The sequence below is a fragment of the Oxyura jamaicensis genome, chromosome 2 (genome assembly GCF_011077185.1).
Source record: "Oxyura jamaicensis isolate SHBP4307 breed ruddy duck chromosome 2, BPBGC_Ojam_1.0, whole genome shotgun sequence".
NCBI classification, from domain to species: domain Eukaryota; kingdom Metazoa; phylum Chordata; class Aves; order Anseriformes; family Anatidae; genus Oxyura; species Oxyura jamaicensis.
The window spans coordinates 32,486,584-32,505,211 of record NC_048894.1 but is presented as its reverse complement, the minus strand read 5'-3'; the positions used below and the strand labels follow the sequence as shown (position 1 = coordinate 32,505,211).

Sequence of the window (18,628 nt, the reverse complement as noted above, 5' to 3'; positions counted from 1 at the left end):
AGTAGTGCTTGGAAATCAGGGAGGGCTGAACAACAGTGTAGATTAATTGTTTGTTATTTTTTTTGACTTGCCTTAAATGATCGAGATCGACTTGCTGGATTTGGCCTACTGTTCTAGAAGCAAGTTCTGTACTAAAGTTAGGGTCCTAGACTAGGATATAAAATTTAAGGATGCTGTTTTGGAAGTAAGTGCTATATATAGAAATCCTTTGCTCTACAGTTAATTATTGCCAGTTAAGGGCTAGAAATAAGGTTAAAACAAAAGTCAAGGGGGTGCTAAGGTGCAATTATGTTTGTGTTTGGGAAAGTTTGGAAGGTAGTGACACTTTTGGGTCACTTCCATGTCCAAAACCCAAGTCTGTTCTTGAACATAAAGCTTTGGCTTTGCATGAGAAAATGTACTACAAAAGAGCACAACATGTTATGTCTAAAAGATACCAAAGCAATCAGCTTGATAGAGCCAATCTAAAGATGAGCCAATTTAGTTAAAGCCAGCACTGATTACAGTTGAGGCTTTCCTGCATTTCTGAGTCTTAACACTGACTTTAGACATGAGTTTATGCTAGGCCAAGTGGTAGCATCTGTGTGAGGTTTGGTACAGAATCTTAGCTCTTGCATTTTCAGTACATTATTCTGGAAATGGAATATCAGAAGAAATCCTGTTATTGTAGGATTTTAACATGCATACAAGATTAGCATTCCAATGGTATTGTGGCTGTTACTGAAATTACACTTAAGCAAAGGTGTAGAGTTTGGTTAGGATTCTGAGATGTAGAAGTTCTGGGTTGTGGTCAATTCATTGCATTGACTAGTACTATAGACTGATGTCCTGACTTCTGCTAGTAAATCTGGGCCTGAGCGCTTACAGTTGCATGGTGTTCCTGCATGCATAGCAGGGGAGATACTAATATCTCTGCGCTTATAAATAGGTGTATTTGTAGGAATAGAGTCCTTTTGTGAATTCTTCCCCTCTCTACTCAGAACAGATCAAATTCCTTACCCAAAGGATAATAAAAGGTTAAAACATACTGGTAAAAACACACTGTGATTCCTTATGTGGATGATAACTATTAAACCACTGGATAAAGAAGACTTTTTCCAATGAATTGCTCTCTGACTGTAATTCTTAATTAATAAAATAAAATAAAATAAAATTATTTATATATGCACTGGCCAAGAGTTAACTTTCTTAATAGCATCCCATATGATCCCCTGTTTTGGATTTGTGGTTAAAACAGTGTTGATAACACTACAGCATTTTGGCAACCGCTGAACTTGCAGAATATCAAGACTTTCTCTTTTTACCACTTGAAACTCTCTGCTCCCTCTCCACCCCCATCCAACGAGTAGGCTGGGGGTGGGCAAGAAGCGGGGAGGGGACACAGCTGGGACATCTGACCCGAGTTGGGCAAAAGGATAATCTATAGTTCACAGCACTATGAACAGCCATAAAACTGGAACAGAGAAAGCAAGGAGGGCATTGCATTCCAAGATAGCCATTGCTTGTAGCTACACATCAGTCTGCATGTGGGAGGTAGTGAGTGATTGACTTTGCATCACTTTTTTTTTTTTTTTTTTTTTTTTTTTTTTTCCTTCACCTATAGAAGTGTCAGTTCATCAACCCACAAGTTTTCTCAATTTTGGTCTTCCTTTACTCTCCCAAGTCTTGCTGGGGAAGGGGGTAGTGAGAGCACAGCTGTGTGAGTGATAGACTAACCCACCACACAATAGTAACGGGAGTCTGATCAACTTAAGAGTAAATAATGACTGAAAGTATTATAATTTCAGATTTGCTTGGTAGACCTACATTGTAGCTTGTCTGTATTTCTTAAACCTCTTAATAAGTGCACAGGTAACCTTTCTCTGGCATTAGCATCTTTTGCAAAATGTATATCCCAACATGAGCATTTCTATCAAAAAATAGTTGGCAGCTGGATAATTCTGGCAGTCCAGGAAGCTAAGCTATGAAGAACCTAAAATTCAATTGGTTTTCATAGCAAAGCTTTGTTAGGGTACTGATTCTTATAAACTGTATATATTTTTTTCATATGCATTTAATTTTATATGCATATTTTAGGCTGCAGAAAAAGTTATATTGGATGAACTTTCAGTGTTCTGAAAACATAAAAAAAAAGAAAGGAAGAAAGAAAGAAAAGTGTAGATATTGTATATGCATACAGCTCAGGGTCTCAGTTGGAAGTACTTTGAATTAGACTAATTAAAAAATGTTTCAGTTGCATTAGTAATGACAGTGAAACTGAGAAAGAGAAAGTAGTGGACAGCAACCTTAAGGATCAGAAATATTAATGTTTCATTCTTTTTCATTTCAGTATTCAGAGCTTTATTGCTAATCCTCCCTCTTTTCCACTTAGGCTACATGATAAACAAAGATCGGGAGTATTAGTGGCATCTACTTTATTTTTCCAGTGAAATCATTCTTTCTGTGACATCATTAATATAATAGCTATATGCTTGTTTTCATGTCTCCATAAAAGGGAAAATCATAACAATATGAGAATGATTTTGTAACAAACTCTATAAAATGAGTTATTAGTACATTAATGACTCCATCTTAACATTTAAGATTATTGCTCATTAAAGAATGAATGCTTCTGGATAGGTTTTACAACTGTTCAAGAATAGATGGCTGGACTATGTTATAATCTCACAACGAATCTTATAAAATTGTTCAGCAGTTGTGTTCATATGATTGAAACTCTGAGCTCACTTTTTGAGTGGTAGTGAATACTCCATAAAATCTACAAAATTGTCAATCTTTTACTTATGAACCTTTCAGCACAGAAGCAAAACAAGGGGTAACATTTAAAAATCTGTATTGCTAAAATGTGCGGATAGAGTTCCGGTTCTAAAATTTTTATTTTACCTTATGCCTCCAGGAAAGGAAGTTTGCAAACTGTCCAGGACAGAATAACATCATCATGGATACAATAAGACATAATAAGGAAGTAAGAGGACATTACTGTTCCTGAAAGTATTATTATAGGCTAATGAAGAGCCTGTTGCGTGACTTCAAGCTTGGCAGAAATAGTGTAAAATTGGCTTGCCCTGGTGTTGAAATGACTATAATGATGAAAGCATTATAGGTATATTTTTCCCTCATCATTTGTCGAGCTGGTAACACGCCATTCCCTGAACTGTGTTTGAGTGGAAGATATTCATATGCTATGACTTTGCTGTCAGTGTCATGACTAAGCACCAGCTGCAGTTTTAAACATGTAAACCTTTAAACATGTAGTCAACATTGAGACATGTTGACCTGTCTCAGTCTTTTCACCTGTAAAGTTAGACTACTTAGATGAGCTTTTGTACTAATTATAAATTGATGTCCTGATGGCTATAAAAGACTTTCCTAATACATAACAAGGCATCAACATGCATCCCTTTCAGATACCAGTTAGAGTAAGGCCAAGTCCATGCAAAACACAAATTAGCAGCAGATTAAATGTCGTCTTCTGTGCTAATGAACTGAATTGTGACAATCACAGACAATATCTTGGTTTCATCCTGAGTCATTGTCCCAGACACCTACCACACCTGATGTCAGTAAAACGAAGGCTAGGAAAAACTTAGCTCAAAATAAAGCAGAAGTGAGTTTTCTCTCTTTGAGGGTTGTAACTGCCATGACCCTTATTTTCTCAGCAGCTCAGTACACCACATAAGTGTGGGTGGGTAACATAAAGAATGTATCAACACCCATTTGGCTAGGGGTACAAAAATAGTTTTGGGAACACTGAAGGTAGCACCAAATGTGTGGCTTTCAATCTTCATGCATAACACCATCATCTCTGCTTAGAAAAGCTGCAGTGGTGTGAAAATCTCCTATGAATCTTCTTTCTCCTATGAAGAAAAGCTGAAAGAAATGGGAATGTTCTGCCTGGAGAAGAGAAGGCTCCAGGGATAATTCATTTAAGCCTTCCAGTACTTAAATGGGTCTAATAAAAAGGATGGGGGAGGACTCTTTACTCAGGTAGATAACAATAGGACAAAGGGGAAAGGTCATAAACTAAAATAAGACAGATATAAATTAGACATAGGAAGAAATTCTTCACCATAGAAGGTTAGAGAGGCACTGGAAGAGGTTGCACAGAGAAATTGTGGATGCCACATCCCTGGAGTTGTTCAAGGCCAAGCTGGATGGGGCCTTGGCCAACTTGATCTAGTGGGTGGCATCCCTGTCTATGGCAGGGTTAGATGGTCTTTAAGGTCCCTTCCAACCCAAGTCATTCTATGATTCTATGAAATACAACCATGTAGTAATTTTTTTCCATATATCAAGAATTCCAGAATATGCTTAGAGGCCTACTGAAGGATATAATTTGAACCACTTAAGGAGAACATGCCAGCCCAGACAGAAAATGATCATCACAGACTTTACAAAATAAACCTTGAAATATTAAGTTGCTGTGGTTTATGAATCCACATAAAAAATAAACTCATCAAATTATAACATATGCACTGCAGTCACCTACTGTGGAAAAGGAAAATGAAAGACAAGTTCATTACAACCTTCAAGGCAGCACTGATACAAAGGATTGTGTAAATACAAAAAAGCTCCTAAAAAAAAAAAAAAATCAAATCAAACAATATTATCAAACAATAAATTGGAAAACAAACAAACAAAAAAACATTTTCTTGCCGTATTTCTCTTAATAGGCATATTTTTTAATTTTCATGTTTCTGTTACTACTAGGACACGTACTAAATAAGAATTAGGAAGAAACTCACAATGTCCATAGCGCTGCTGACTGTACACTCCCCTAATTCACCCCTGCATATAAAAAAGAGCAACACAATACACAAGCAAACATTTCCAAGACAATGAAACAGTACTCAAATGATAGCTATTCAAATGTGTGTGAAGAGACCTACATGGATGATAACTTGATGACTATCCCTTCTAAAAAGCAAGTGAATTCTGTGTTTACAGAAGAGACAGGCATCCTTTGAAAGTCTGACCTTGAATTTAGATACAGAGAAAGTAAGTAACCTGTGGGATTCTGTAGGCCTATTAGTCCTACAACACCTGCTCTCCAATCTTTTATTTCTAACCTTCTCCTGTGTAGAAATCATGATCCAGGACAAGCTGTATTATTTTGCATGCTGCATGCACAGTAAAGCTTGAAATAAATTTAAAATGTGGACTACAGATTACAGAAGAGAGGGGAGAAGTGTACCCAAAGTTGTGACATTTTCCTGGTTTTGGCTAGGATAGAGTTATTTTTCCTCCTAGTAGCTGGTAGGATGCTCTGTTTGGGATTTAGCATGAGAATAATGTTGATACCACACATATATTTTAATTGTTGCAGAACAGTGCTTACACTAAGCCAAGGACTTTTTGACTTCTCACTCCATCGTGCCAGTGGGAAGGCTGGGGGTGCAGCAGGAACTGGGAGGGGAGAGACCCAAGACAGCTGACAGCTGACCCCAAATGGCCAAAGGTATTCCATAACATACGGCATCACGCTGGACATTTAATGTGGGGTGGCTGGCCAGGGTGGGGGGACTGGCTGTTTGGGGATAGGCATCAGTGGGTGGTGAGCAACTGCATTGTGCATCACTTGTTTTGTACACATTATTAGTAGTAGGACTGTTATTATTATCATTATTATTTTCCTTCCTTTTCTGACCTAATAATCTGTGTTTATCTCAACACACAGGCTTTCATTTTTTTCCTGATTCTCTTCCCCATCACACAGAGGGAGGGGAGAAGGTGAGTGAATGGCTGTGTGGTGCTTAGATGCTGACTGGATTAAACCACAACAGACATGCAGATCATCACACAGGTTCAAAGTGATTGAATGTAAAGTTTTCTGGTATAAATGAGTGATTTTGAGAATTTTGCTACAAGTGAATGCATTTATTGTAGTAGTTGTTTCAGCTGACCTCAGAAATCCATATCACCCATTTCCAGACAATGTAATTAATTTGGACTTTTTTTCTGAGGCAGGTTCTTGGGTTCATGAGTTACATGGAGAAGTTAACCTCTGCAATTTTTCTTACAGAATTCTAGCAAAAAAACGCTGGGAAAATTTTGTTTTGACATATGGAAAGTTCTTCATTATGTATCCGTCATTAATCTTCTTGCAGTGTGTGAAATTTCTTGCTAAACTCAAAGCAAGTGTACATTCCAAACACATCTGTTACACTGACTAGACTTCTGTAGTAAAGGTCAAATGCCCAAGATTTGTTTTTTGCTTTTAAATTTTAACAAATGTGTTTTGTTTGTTTGTTTTTGTTTGTTTGTTTGTTTGTTTTTAATTTTATTCCTTTTCTTTACCCCAGTGCTATAGACTTTTTTCACTTTTTTCATACTGGCAAATGGAAAAAAATCAGGAAGTTCCCATACTTATATTTCTCTATCTATCTATTTATTTATTTTAGAAATATGTCAAACCACTCAGGAAACCTGTGAGGGAAAAAAACACTCTTAAATTTAAATCTTAGTTTCGTAAGTGGCAACTGGTGAAACTGATGTAAAACCAAAAGAATGAGTATTCAAAGATTTCTTTGCAATTGCATGTCTCTTGCTTTTATTTTTTTTTTTTTTATTATTTTATAGATTTTTTTTTTCTGGATCATAGAATTGTAGATAAATAATTGATAGTGATAGTGTTCCTTTCAAAGATGCAACTGTTCTGCAAATGCTTATAACTATGCTGGATTCATTGTGATGAAGTGTCAAACAAATTTCAGCAATAGTTCTCATAATGGAGATACATCTCTCACTCAGTCTTTGAGGTAAATATTCTTTCAGTCTTTCCTGAATCTTCATTGCTTAAAAACCTGTGTCATTCTGAACCATGTTCTTCAATGTGCCAGTTTGTTTTAAAGGGTTTATTCTTTGAGCTCCACATTGGGTGAAAGTTTGCTTCCATCTAAGGAAATGTAAGACCAATTTTTTAATAAATTTCACTTAATTGGAAAATGCTGTCATTTGCTTAACTTGAAATAATAATGTAAAATTTACAGAAGCAATCCAAAGGAATTAAACACAGAATCACTACATTAAAATGCTAGCTTATAGGTATGTTCATAGCTGTCCTGTTACCGTGGAAGTTAATGTAAATGTCCTAAATACAAAGACAGCCAACTTTCTATCTTTTGTATATTTAGATTTAAAATAAAATCTGTTGGCCAAAATCAATAAGCCATTTTAGATGAAAACAGATGGAAAGTCTGAATTGCACAGCTCACATTTAGCAGGTAAACATTTAGCTTTGTTTTAGTCCATAGTCAGCTTGTTTAAAATGTAGAGTATCCATCATCATCTCCTCTTCTTTTCTCCTTTCATATCATCTCCATCATTCAATCATTCAGCACAGTGATACATATATTTACCTTCTTTGTGCCTCTTTCTAAAAAGAGCTTTTTTTTTTTTTTCAATTTTTCAATGACATGCTTCTCACATGACTGTCTCCAGAATTCAGTTTATAGAGTTGCTTCACCAGTCCTTAGAGTCCCCTCGATTTGGTCATACGGCATTTATCAGAAAAATGAAACAGAAAAAGGGAAAGGGCTTTCAAAATATACTAGGACAGATAACATCTTGTGCTGCTTCAAAAGAAGTGTTTCTTCTAAATGACTAATGGGGATTCTGGTGAAACCAAAAATTAATTTCTGGTTCAAGATGCCATATATATATATATATATATATATTCTATTTCTGCAATCATATCATTTTTTATTACATGATTGACAGAATTCCTTGAAAGCTATTTCTTTTGCTACTTCTTTGAAATCATTCATCACAACATCAGAATAATATTAAACCCCAACCTCCATAGTTTGTATTGTTCTTGATACATGATACAAAAAAAAAAAAAAAAAAAAAAAAAAGCCAAAACTACAGGTGTTGATAGAAGGAAGGTTCTTGTTTTCCATTTTTTTATGTATATATAGAAGGCCAAATTCCACTGAAGTTCATTAGTGAACCATTAATGGAAATGCTTAAGCAGATTAACAGAATGAAAAATTGTTCCTCATTGAACAGAAAGACTAATAACCTCTCAGACAGGAGAGCCAAGTATGTAATTATTTACCATCCTAATATGTACATTTGCAAAGAAAAACATAAAATTGTTATTTTTGTGCTATGCTGAAGTCTTGGACCGTACACAAATCCTGGTTTAGCAGAAAGCCCTTTGCTATAGGCCCATATCACCTGGCTGCAGATTGCAAGCTGGCTGCCTCCAAAACTCTGCTAGTCTCAATTAAAAACATTTAAGGATACTGCACACTTTTGCATTAATTAAGTAGAGCCAGGCAGATATCTAAGGATAACTGTATTAGATAAACATAAATAAATAAATAAGAAAAAAAAAATGGACAAGTTTACATGACATTGTATACCAAAACCCAGATGTTTTTGGCAATTGTTTAACAACAATGATAGCCAGACTCAAAAGCACAATAGCAATAGGGATATTAGCTGTAGACTGTAATTTAATGCAGAAGTTCAGTAATTTTCCAGAAACCTTCCACAAACCAGAAAATGAATTAGATATTTATTTACTTCGTTACAGAAAAGTTGTATTTATTTCAAGAATACTTTTTTTTTCCCCTGTAAGAAATAATGAAATCTGACCAAAATGTAGACTTGTTTTCTTTATCTGTGTAAAACACTGAGAAAACAAACATAAAAATGAGAAGTTCCCTATAAGTCCAAAATAATTAATAAGAGCATAATGTAGTTAGACAATGAGGAATCTGGAGTAACAGAACCAGATTACTGTTACCCATATGTCTGATTCTATTGCAGGTCTAGATGATGCCGTGGTGTTTAATGCAGAAGAAATATAACAAATTGTTCTACCTAAAGATCTGGTACCGCCTCTCTGTAGCTATTTGTCCCCATCAAGATGGATTGACAAATGGAAGTTGTGATGACAAAGGACAGTAGATTTTGATTTTAGAACATTTTATATTTGCTTTGAATAGGAAGCACCCAAGTTTGCTGGTAATTCAGTGAAGCTGTTCTTAAGATGTCTGTGCCAAGATCAGAAAAGGATGTGGACAATTATTCTTGATTTTCTCGAGATTTTATTTATGACTTTCCTTAGTAAAGGCTGGGGAAATCCATTGGACTAGATTTTCTTTCTGCTTTAGGAGTGAACATGAAAGGATGACTCAACTTTTGCCTTAAAATGATTCTCAGCTCTCCTGAGAAGAAGCCAAAATGATCAGACTCTTTTGAATTGCTTGTCATATTGACTTAATTATCACTTCCTGGGCCACACTGTGGGCTGAATAATGGAGCTACACAGCTTTGATTTTCAGCAGCTCAGCTGGCTCAATGTTTTCGGTGATTTTAGCACTGTGATGAACAAGTTCCCTAGTAAATTGAAGTGTTGTTCTAGCTCTCCTAGGAATGTTCTTCTGCCCAGAACTATTACAGTATGTTGTGCAAAAGCTTTTTCGTTTCTTTTGCCATCTGGGGATTCCCAAATGCTGACTAAATTGGCAGCTGCCTACATACAGCAGGTGTAAAATCTTTCTATACCAATCTAACAGGAAAAAGAAGTTTAAGTAGAACCAAGAATGTTATGGCTTTCCATTTGTTTGTTCTTGTAAATATTGACTGGAGGGTTCAGCTCAGGCTCTGCTTTGGAAAAACAGACCAAATTTTGTGGGTTATACCCAGGCCACATATATGCTTCAGATATTGGTGTTTTCAGGTATTGGTGTTTTTCTGCCCCTTTCATGAGATGATCTGACCACTTTCCAACAAAACAGACAGTTTGGACTGTCCTTGTTAATATGATTTGCTCAGAAGGGGATGTTTTTTTCTTTGTCTCGGTACAACTGGCTAAACTATATTTATGTGTGATAAAGAGGGGAAGCAGAAGGGATCTTTAATACCTTAAGTTACAAGTATGCATTCCACTTCAAGGGCTGAAGAAATAATTTTAAATTAGAGGAGCCTTAGGGCTGCCCTAGGTTATGTTGCTGTGAGCAGCAAACTAAACTACAGCCAGTAGATACAATTATAGATAATTGTATCTAGTAGATACAAGTATAGATACAATTCACTTCAATTCACTTTCAGTGATCATGTACTTCGTCTGCAACAAGTGGATTTAGGTCGAAGATAGAATCTGACTCAGTGTATTGTATATTATAGGGCAGCTGTGGGTAACTGCAGCACTTCCAGCCTTTTTCTGTTGAGTCTTTAATGTCTAACTTTCATACTCTTTCATACTGAATTACCACAGTGTCTGTAGATTAGATTTCCTCACTCTGATGCATCTGATTCTACAGTCAAATAATTTGCCTTCATTTCATTAGTTTTAAAAATTAGAAACTCTATTGCTCTTAATTTCTGGACAATTATTAACCTTTAAACAGACCTACCATACCATAAAAATCTACTAAGGAATTGACTTCTGGGTTGTGTTAATAAAGATGCAGAATTTAGCAGATGAAGACTTTGCCAATGACCATGCTGACCTGTCCCTGACCAGCTTGTTCATCTGATCCTTACCTGTGTTTTTTTATATACTTAGTAAATTCATTATGTTTTCACTTTTGGCGTTATAATTCTCTCTTTGTCTTCTCCTCCCTCCTTTCTTTTAAAGTTGAAAGATCTGTTTTCATGTTTCTTGTCTTTTCAAATTGTCATCTGTAGCTTGAGTGTAATGGCAAACAGGTTACTGCCAAGAGGAAACCCCCCAAACTGGAATTTACACAGCTGTGCACTGCATTTATGAACGAATGACTTTAATGTTTGTAGTTTAGGCTAACTAAAGCTTTATAAATGGTATGTGAATCTTTTATAACTACAGCCTTACATTTCCACTTTGGAAATGAAATATTCATTGAAATGGATTACTTTGCTCCATATTAAATTCTCTGGAGTAACCATTCATGTTTTCAAGTTGTACTTAAATTATACTACTTTGAAATTAGTAATACTTTTATTTCCCGGTGGTAACTATTTCTAGATATTCAATAACCTTTAGAGGAAATGATTATAGGAAAATTACATAAGCACATACCCCTGAGAGCTTAGAACAATTGGGATGATTAAAATGGGAAGAAAGGCTATATAGGAAACATGAAAAGAATAGCTAGTACTGATAAGGGTTTTCCACATAGATTACTTTAATTTAATCTTATCCATAGATTTTTTAACACCTATGATAATTAAGGGACTAAGCCTTTCATCATGAGTTTTGTGATCATTTTTCTTCTGGTGAATTGTATGCAAGTGATGATAAAACAAATAAAAGCTGACTACTACTATATTTGTCTTCATAGTTCCGCCCCTTGTATATATCACAATTTTCTAAGCTAGATGAACAATGAGCTTTGATTCTCCTGCCACTTACATGTGTACATGTTAACAGTAACTGAATAACAGTTAAAATTGTTGAAACTAGAAAATTTCACCTTTAAAATAAAATTAAAGAAACAAACAAACAAACAAACAAAACCTTTAATTTGTAGTGTTTGTCTTATATTTCTGCTAATGTTCTGATAAATGAATCCAGTTTCCATTAAATTTACTGGAACAGTGACTTGTAAGGGATGATTACATAGCATGTACTAAAAGGGAAGTTTATCCTTCATAACTATAAATATTCATTCCTGAACATGGTTAATAAACTCATCCAGGAATGGGGCAGAATCATACCATGTTATCTATGTGCTGAGTCATCTCAGATTTGATTATTCCATGGATCTGAAGGGACCTTTGGTATTTGAGCTTCTTGAATTTTATGTTGGCCTATTCTTCCAGCATGTCTAGGTCCCTTTGGATGGCAACCTTTTCTCCAGCATGTCAGCTGCTCTACGCAACTTGGTGTCATCTGCAAACTTGATCAGCAAGCAGCACTCTGTCACTTCCTTCACATTATTTATAAGGGTGTTGTTAAACAGGGTGATAGAATCATAGAACCACAGAACCATCTACAACTTCTCTGGACAATCCTATGCATTTAAATTAGAAATAAATCTGTTGAAATGTTGAAATGCAGGACCTCATTTGGTGCAAATTGACACATGCAAGCTGAAGCATAAATTTAAAATATTTGTCAGACAATTGTCAGACAAATGTTAGACATTAACAGGATATTGGTTGCATTTTTCTCTCTTTATTAATCTGCTTTAATTAGACACATACAGGTTTAACATATATGCACATTGAGCTCAAGCCCTCAGCTAATTAGACAATGGGTTATATTAATCTCTGCTCTAACTGAATTGAGATACACATCACAGAGCAGCGTGACACTAATGAATTTATATTAACTGGAAATTTGATGCATGTTTTTTCCCTCACCTCATTTTACTATGATTGATATAATTTCTTGTAAGTGTTTTTAAGGATGCTACATATGAAAGACTTACTGTGCACAAAATATGTTTATGTGCAAACATATGTATGTAATGATGTCACTTCAGATTTAAAAGGAACTCCACTCTGGAGTCAAGGTATATTAGAAAGCTCACTTCAGCTGTAGTTCAATTTTATCTCAGATGAAGCTACTATGTATACAAGACTGAACAAAAATGTATGTGATGGTTTGGGTTGTGACCTTTGGAGAGATAATACCATCGATGCTTTCTGAAGTGCACTCTACTGTAACTCAAGATTGATGAATTTAGATAGTATTTTATTAGATGGTATCTTATTCAGAGACTTGTTCCCCTGCTCAGGCTTTTGCATTCATCAATAAATCATGCTACTAGGAATTCTTCTGCTGGAGACTATAACTTCATTCTTTTCTTCTCCCCTCTTAAAGTTATGAGTCTTCCATTGTTTTATTTTCATTCCCTGAAGTGTAAAATTCTGTGTTTTGTAGTTTTGTTGACAGGTTTACTGAGTAGAGGGATGCCCTTGCTGATCAAAGTAATACTGCAAGTTTTTGCACTATAACAATTATTTTGCAGTTTTGGAAAGAATAGCACAACTTCTGCTGTAGGTCCTGCATCAAATGTTTAGGTTACCTATTGATAGTTTTGTGGTACCAAGTAAAATAAAAATGAAGTTGGAGCTGACTTCTGTGGGCTGAATTTATTTATTTATTTATTGGTTCTCTCACCACTTGTGATTTTTTTTCTTCTTGGTTATATTCTTGATTCTCTTTCGGAGACTATATTGCCAACAAATGTTCCTTCCCACTTTTTAACCATGGGTAAAACTTCCCAAGAAAAGGACTCTGAAAACAGGCTGGTGTTGTGTTGCACAACCTGGTCAGTATGGCTTTGTTCACACCATGTACAAAATATTCCTAGCCAGGGTGGTGCTTGAAAAAGAGGATTTGAGGAAAGTCCAGTCAGTCACCATTTTTTCTGTCTTCCTCAGCAACAAAACATATTGTCTTTAAAGATCATTCAAAACCTACTGTTTTGCAAGTCTATTGTGGTGTGGAATTGCCCAGCTAGATTGATGTGGCAAGATATTTGGAAAGCAAGTTCAAACATTTACTTGAGAATTGGATTGTGGGAGGAATTTCAAACTTGTTTTTAGTTTTATTTTTTTTCTGTACTGCAGTACTACTTGAATCTGTAATATATGATCATTATTTGGCCTCCAATTTATTTTGAACCCATTGAGGATTTGTGGGAGACCTCCCAGTAATTTCTTACTGTGTTTTGCATAAGCCGTACCTCTGCTTTACATAGGATAATCAGGATAACAATTAGTGCTCTTACAGTCCACAGAGTGAGAAGGAACTAGTGAGGAAGTTCTAAAAAGTAGCTTTATTTCCCCGGCATTCAAGAGAGCTAACTGCTTCAGAATAAGCAAAGACTTACAGAATATATTTTATTAGCTTGCTGTGAACCATCACAGAGAACTGATTATTTCTCAGGCCAGTCTACAATAACCATTCCTTCTGGCTTGTCTCCAGTATTATCTAGAAAATTTCTTCCTAAGGCAAGATGTCCCAGTGTGATTTACAGCCCAATCTGGCTATCCAGATAGATATTTGGTCTCCTGAGTAATACAGAAAAACACTTCTCTCCTTTATTCAACTAAATTTCTTTTTGCAGAGGGAACTTTTTTAGGAGCACAATCAGACTCTGTCCAAAACTCTTTATGGCTTCCTCAGCTGGGGTTGCCAAAACACTCAGCATTGATCAAGCAGTCCTCCCACTAAGGCCAATGGGATCAAAGTGAGCCCCTGAAAGAGGAGTTTGTAAAAACATACATATCCTATTAGACATCTAAGTGCTCAGGGCTATAAAAGCTGCTATTGTAGGCAGCTATAAATGTTTAGTATTTGCATTCTAACAGCATCCAAAATGTGCCCTGCTGTGTCCACACCTTCATGAAATCAGGGTTAAAGGAATTCTTTCCCATTTTGAAATCATCTGAGTATTATCAGAATTTCCCATTGATTCCTTGATTCAAAGAACTTACTTTTGCTACAACAGTAGAATATTTACTTATGTATAAATAGGCTGTCTTGGGTTGACATTTTGTATTATGAATTTTAATTATCTAATTTGTTGTTGGTCTAGTTTAATTATTTTATATTTTGACAATGCAGTTAAAGCTCTATTGTTTGTGGATTGTAAAGAAGGAAGAACTGGAAATAAATTCCTTCATTATTAGGTTGAAGAGAAACCATCTACCCCCACAATCATGTGGGACTAATATTGTGAATGTTTTTCTTCTTGCATTAAAGTAAACAGATGAAAGGTCTACAAAAGTTTGTGGCCAGACAAACAAAGAAGTGATTTACTATGTTAATTCATTCTAATTTCATTAATTTTTAATGTGCATTTTGTAGAACAATGTTCTATGCAAAATTCCAAACTAAAAACCTGCTGTATGAGAAGGATGTTAATAAATTTGCTTATTTAAGTAAGCTTGTTTTTAAATTAAAAATTGACCATGAAGAAATACTGGTTACTTCTCATTCTGTCACCTGGTAGAAAAATGAATTGTGCCATTAGTATGGCTCTAGAAAAAATAGTATGGTATATCTAGAAAAAATAAGAAGGTATTGGGAGGTAAGTGGTTGGAAATTTCACCAAAATAAACAGTGAGAAGATAGTTAAGATGATTTGAAGGCCAATCAAATATCCAGAGAACAGAGTATGAGCTTGAGTGAAAATGAGAGCATGAAGGTGCTTTTGCCTGAGAACAACACTATGCTATCTCTTTACAATTTGACCAGAACAAGAACAAGCATATTGGACCCTATCAGAAGCAGCAGCAAATATCCCAGCTTCTCTTCCTGTGCACACTTTGATGTGAACCACCATTAAGACACTGAGGAGAAAATAATCGCTGAGTACTCTTTCTTGGTGTGCTTAACTTGTTTTCAGCTTTATAAAGTGTATATAGCTTCTAATTTACTTGGGATTTATTTAAGGGTTTCCAAAAATAACATTGTGAAATATCAGTGTAGGATATTTAATTATATATATATGTATATTATTAAAGGCAAAACACTTTTTCATTATCATTATTAGGTGCCTGAAGCTCATGTATATTGAGACATTAAACTATAGAATGGGAGAACAAGTTACTGACAAAAACAAACAAACAAATAAATAAAAATTTACTCTCTTTCTTCATATACTTTTATCTTTTTAACAAAGGTAACCCGGAATCTATTCTTGCTATCTCTGAACCTCTCTTTTTCTCATGTACTCTGCAGCTTTACTATTATTTTCAGAAGAGATTTTCATAGTGGGATGCATCTTCCCTCTTTCTTTAGATTTGTCACCCAACAGATAATCTGTATGGGTTCTTGCTCATGTGGAGCATTATCTGAAATATATATAGGGCTTTACTTTTTAAGATACTTCTTTGTACTTCAGAAGTATCTGCACAGCAACCTCTCCAGCTGGACAATTGCTCATTAAAGACTCACATTCTAGAGCTCACTCCAAAGAAAAAACAAACCAAACCAAGCCAAACCAAGCCAAGCCAAGCCAAACCAAACTAAACCAAGCCAAACCAAACCAAGCCAAGCCAAACCAAACCAAACCAAACCAAACTGAAACAAAACAAAACAAAACAACGACAAAAAAAAACAACAACAACAACAAAAAACACTAAACTGAAAATTGAAAACTGAAGTACTGAAGTGAGTCTTCTCAAACAAATTGCACTGCACATGAAATTTACAATGTCCAATAGTAAGTTCTAGTATTTTTGCTCAACACTCCTCTGATTAGTCTTTATTTTTAATGAGGTCAGTAACTGTTATATTTGTAATCAGCCAAATGTTATATTCTCTATTGAATAATAAAATATTATCATAATTATCTTCAGATATCACAAACAAGCAATCTTCAGAATAAGCAACGTGCATTTAAAGAGTGAAATAACTGGGAAGTGAAGATTGGTAGAGGTACACTAAAGAGAAGAGAAAAAATATTTCTCATAATTTGAAATGAGTTGAAGAGGTAGATAAATATAAAAAGCTATTCTGGATAATTGTAACAGATGAGCTGTGCCACTTTTGCCTATGTTGAATTTTGTCTGAGCTAAAATGGAAGGAAACTACCTGCATATAAACACACAGAGTGCCGCTGCCGCTACCCCCCCCCCCAATAATAATAATAATAATAAATCTCACAGCTGCTGGTTGGAGGAATTTAACTGTTGTTTTTTGTATAGAGAAAAGGCCAGATGGATACAAATATGGTTTTTTGACCCTGACATTGATAGCTTGCTTCCTGAAAGTACATGTCTAGTAATGCAGTTTCCTTCAAATAATTCATTTCTGTGTACTTTGAATAAACTAACCCCAACAGCTAACTTGAAATTGAAATTATATTTAACCTGTAAAATCTTAAACATATGGAAACAAAAAAGAAACATATGAACATTGCTACTGGGGACTTGTACTTCTGTCAGTAAATCTTATCCAAATGGGTGCAGTTTTGAGTGATTCACAGACTCTACCGATGGGCTCAACTATGTCCTTAAGATGGTCAGTTGCAGAGCTGGCTGGAACCAGCTATGTCCTGCACAGGGCAGGCCCTGACCCCTTCATGCAGAGATCAGTCAGGGAGCTCTCCCTGCCACCACTACCAAAAAACTTTCAATTTATCCTCTAACACACATTAGCAACACTATTACAGAGCATGAATTCAGTTGCTATAAAATTGCACTTTTGGAAACCAATTTAACTGCCTGTATCTTTGGTATCTAACAAGACACTATGCAGAGTACTAATCTTCGGCATTGGCCCTATAGTATGTGAGGACCTCAACTCAAGTAGAAGAATTGGGTCTTAATGAAGCTGGAGACACAAGAAGCTCTGTGGAGCTAAAGGGTTGGCTCAGTAGGTACCTCCAGCGGATGCCTTTTGTCCCCCTCTAGTATTAAGATGTCTAGCAATATTAAATCTGGTACTGATCCAAAGGTTGTAAAGTTCTATGCCTAAGTTATTGGTGGAACCTGAAGAGCGTTACTGACAGGTGAAACTGGTGAAATCAATCTCATTAGAATGTGCATATACATATTTCTGCAAATGATCTGCATTTTTTTGCAACAGTTATGCTGTCAAAGCTACACTGATACTGACTCATGAGCAGGCATTCATTAGTGCCCTCCAGACACAAAACGCTTCCCATTGGCCAAAACAAGTCACAGTGCAAAAAAATGAGTACAAGGCCAAGAAGTGGAGAGACAGTGTCTCTACAGGAATAATTAACAGCTGAAATACTTAGCAGGGTTAGATCTTTTAGACCACAGTGATTCACTCCAAGCCTCGAGGATCCTGAGTCAATGTAGCTAAGTCAAAGCAGACTGAGTAATGAGAAGAACCACACAGGGTGTTGGCTCAGCCACCTCTTACTCCTGAGCTCAAAAGGATGAAGTGATGATGTGGAGTGATAGTAAGCAGCCTTTTGGTATGGGTTCAGACTAGTGTGTGCCACAGAGAGACACCTTTGCTGCTCTGTCCCATGGGTTAATGAAGAAAAGACTAAGACATAGCTCTCTGAACAATTATCTTCAGAGTAGCTAAATATAAGGAATTTAATTAATTTCTTATAAATTATCAAAAGGAAACAGATTGTTTCTCCCTCCCTCTTCCTCTTTTTTTATTATTTTTTATTATTATTATTTTTTAACTTGAGTTTCATTCACAAGTCCCAGCCACTCAGTTCTCTGGAGGAGCTGAGGTCTCATCCTAGCAGCCAGTGCATGGAGCAGCAAAGTGCTGATGAAATGAGGTTTCCATGAGCTGAGGGAGAAGGGACTGACTTGTCTGCATGGCCGTGATGGAGAGCAGAACTGATCTCTGCATGGTCTTCCCTTTTCCCAAAGATGTTTTATATTCTAACAGATAAAAAGAAACTGCAGCCAGATAGAGACCTCCCTTTATCAAGCATTCCTGTGGTAGCACCAACAAAACAATGTTGATGTGAAATTAAAGGATCAGTGTCTCTGAAAGATTATTCCTTACAAACACTTAGTAAAAACAAGGAGTAAAGAGTTGAATTCCAACAAAATTAATTAGCTGATATTGGATCTCTGTTTCAGAGTTTCATTGTTCTTCTGTGAAGCTTTAGATCAAGGAATTATCTATCTTAAAGAACAAAAGCAAAACCAGAAAATCTGCCTATACTTTGAAGAATCAATATATAATGCTAATAAGTAGATAAAGGTGTCCTGGTGATAAATGGGGAGAGGA

General features: G+C 35.7%; 1 long non-coding RNA gene across 1 annotated transcript; it reads left to right on the top strand.

The window, feature by feature from the left end:
• Nucleotides 1-13,111: 13,111 nt before the first annotated feature.
• On the top strand, nucleotides 13,112-14,866 carry LOC118162425. The gene is made up of 2 exons (XR_004748445.1): nucleotides 13,112-13,214; nucleotides 13,327-14,866. It is a non-coding gene; the product is annotated as an uncharacterized LOC118162425 (long non-coding RNA).
• The last annotated feature ends 3,762 nt before the right edge of the window (nucleotides 14,867-18,628 follow it).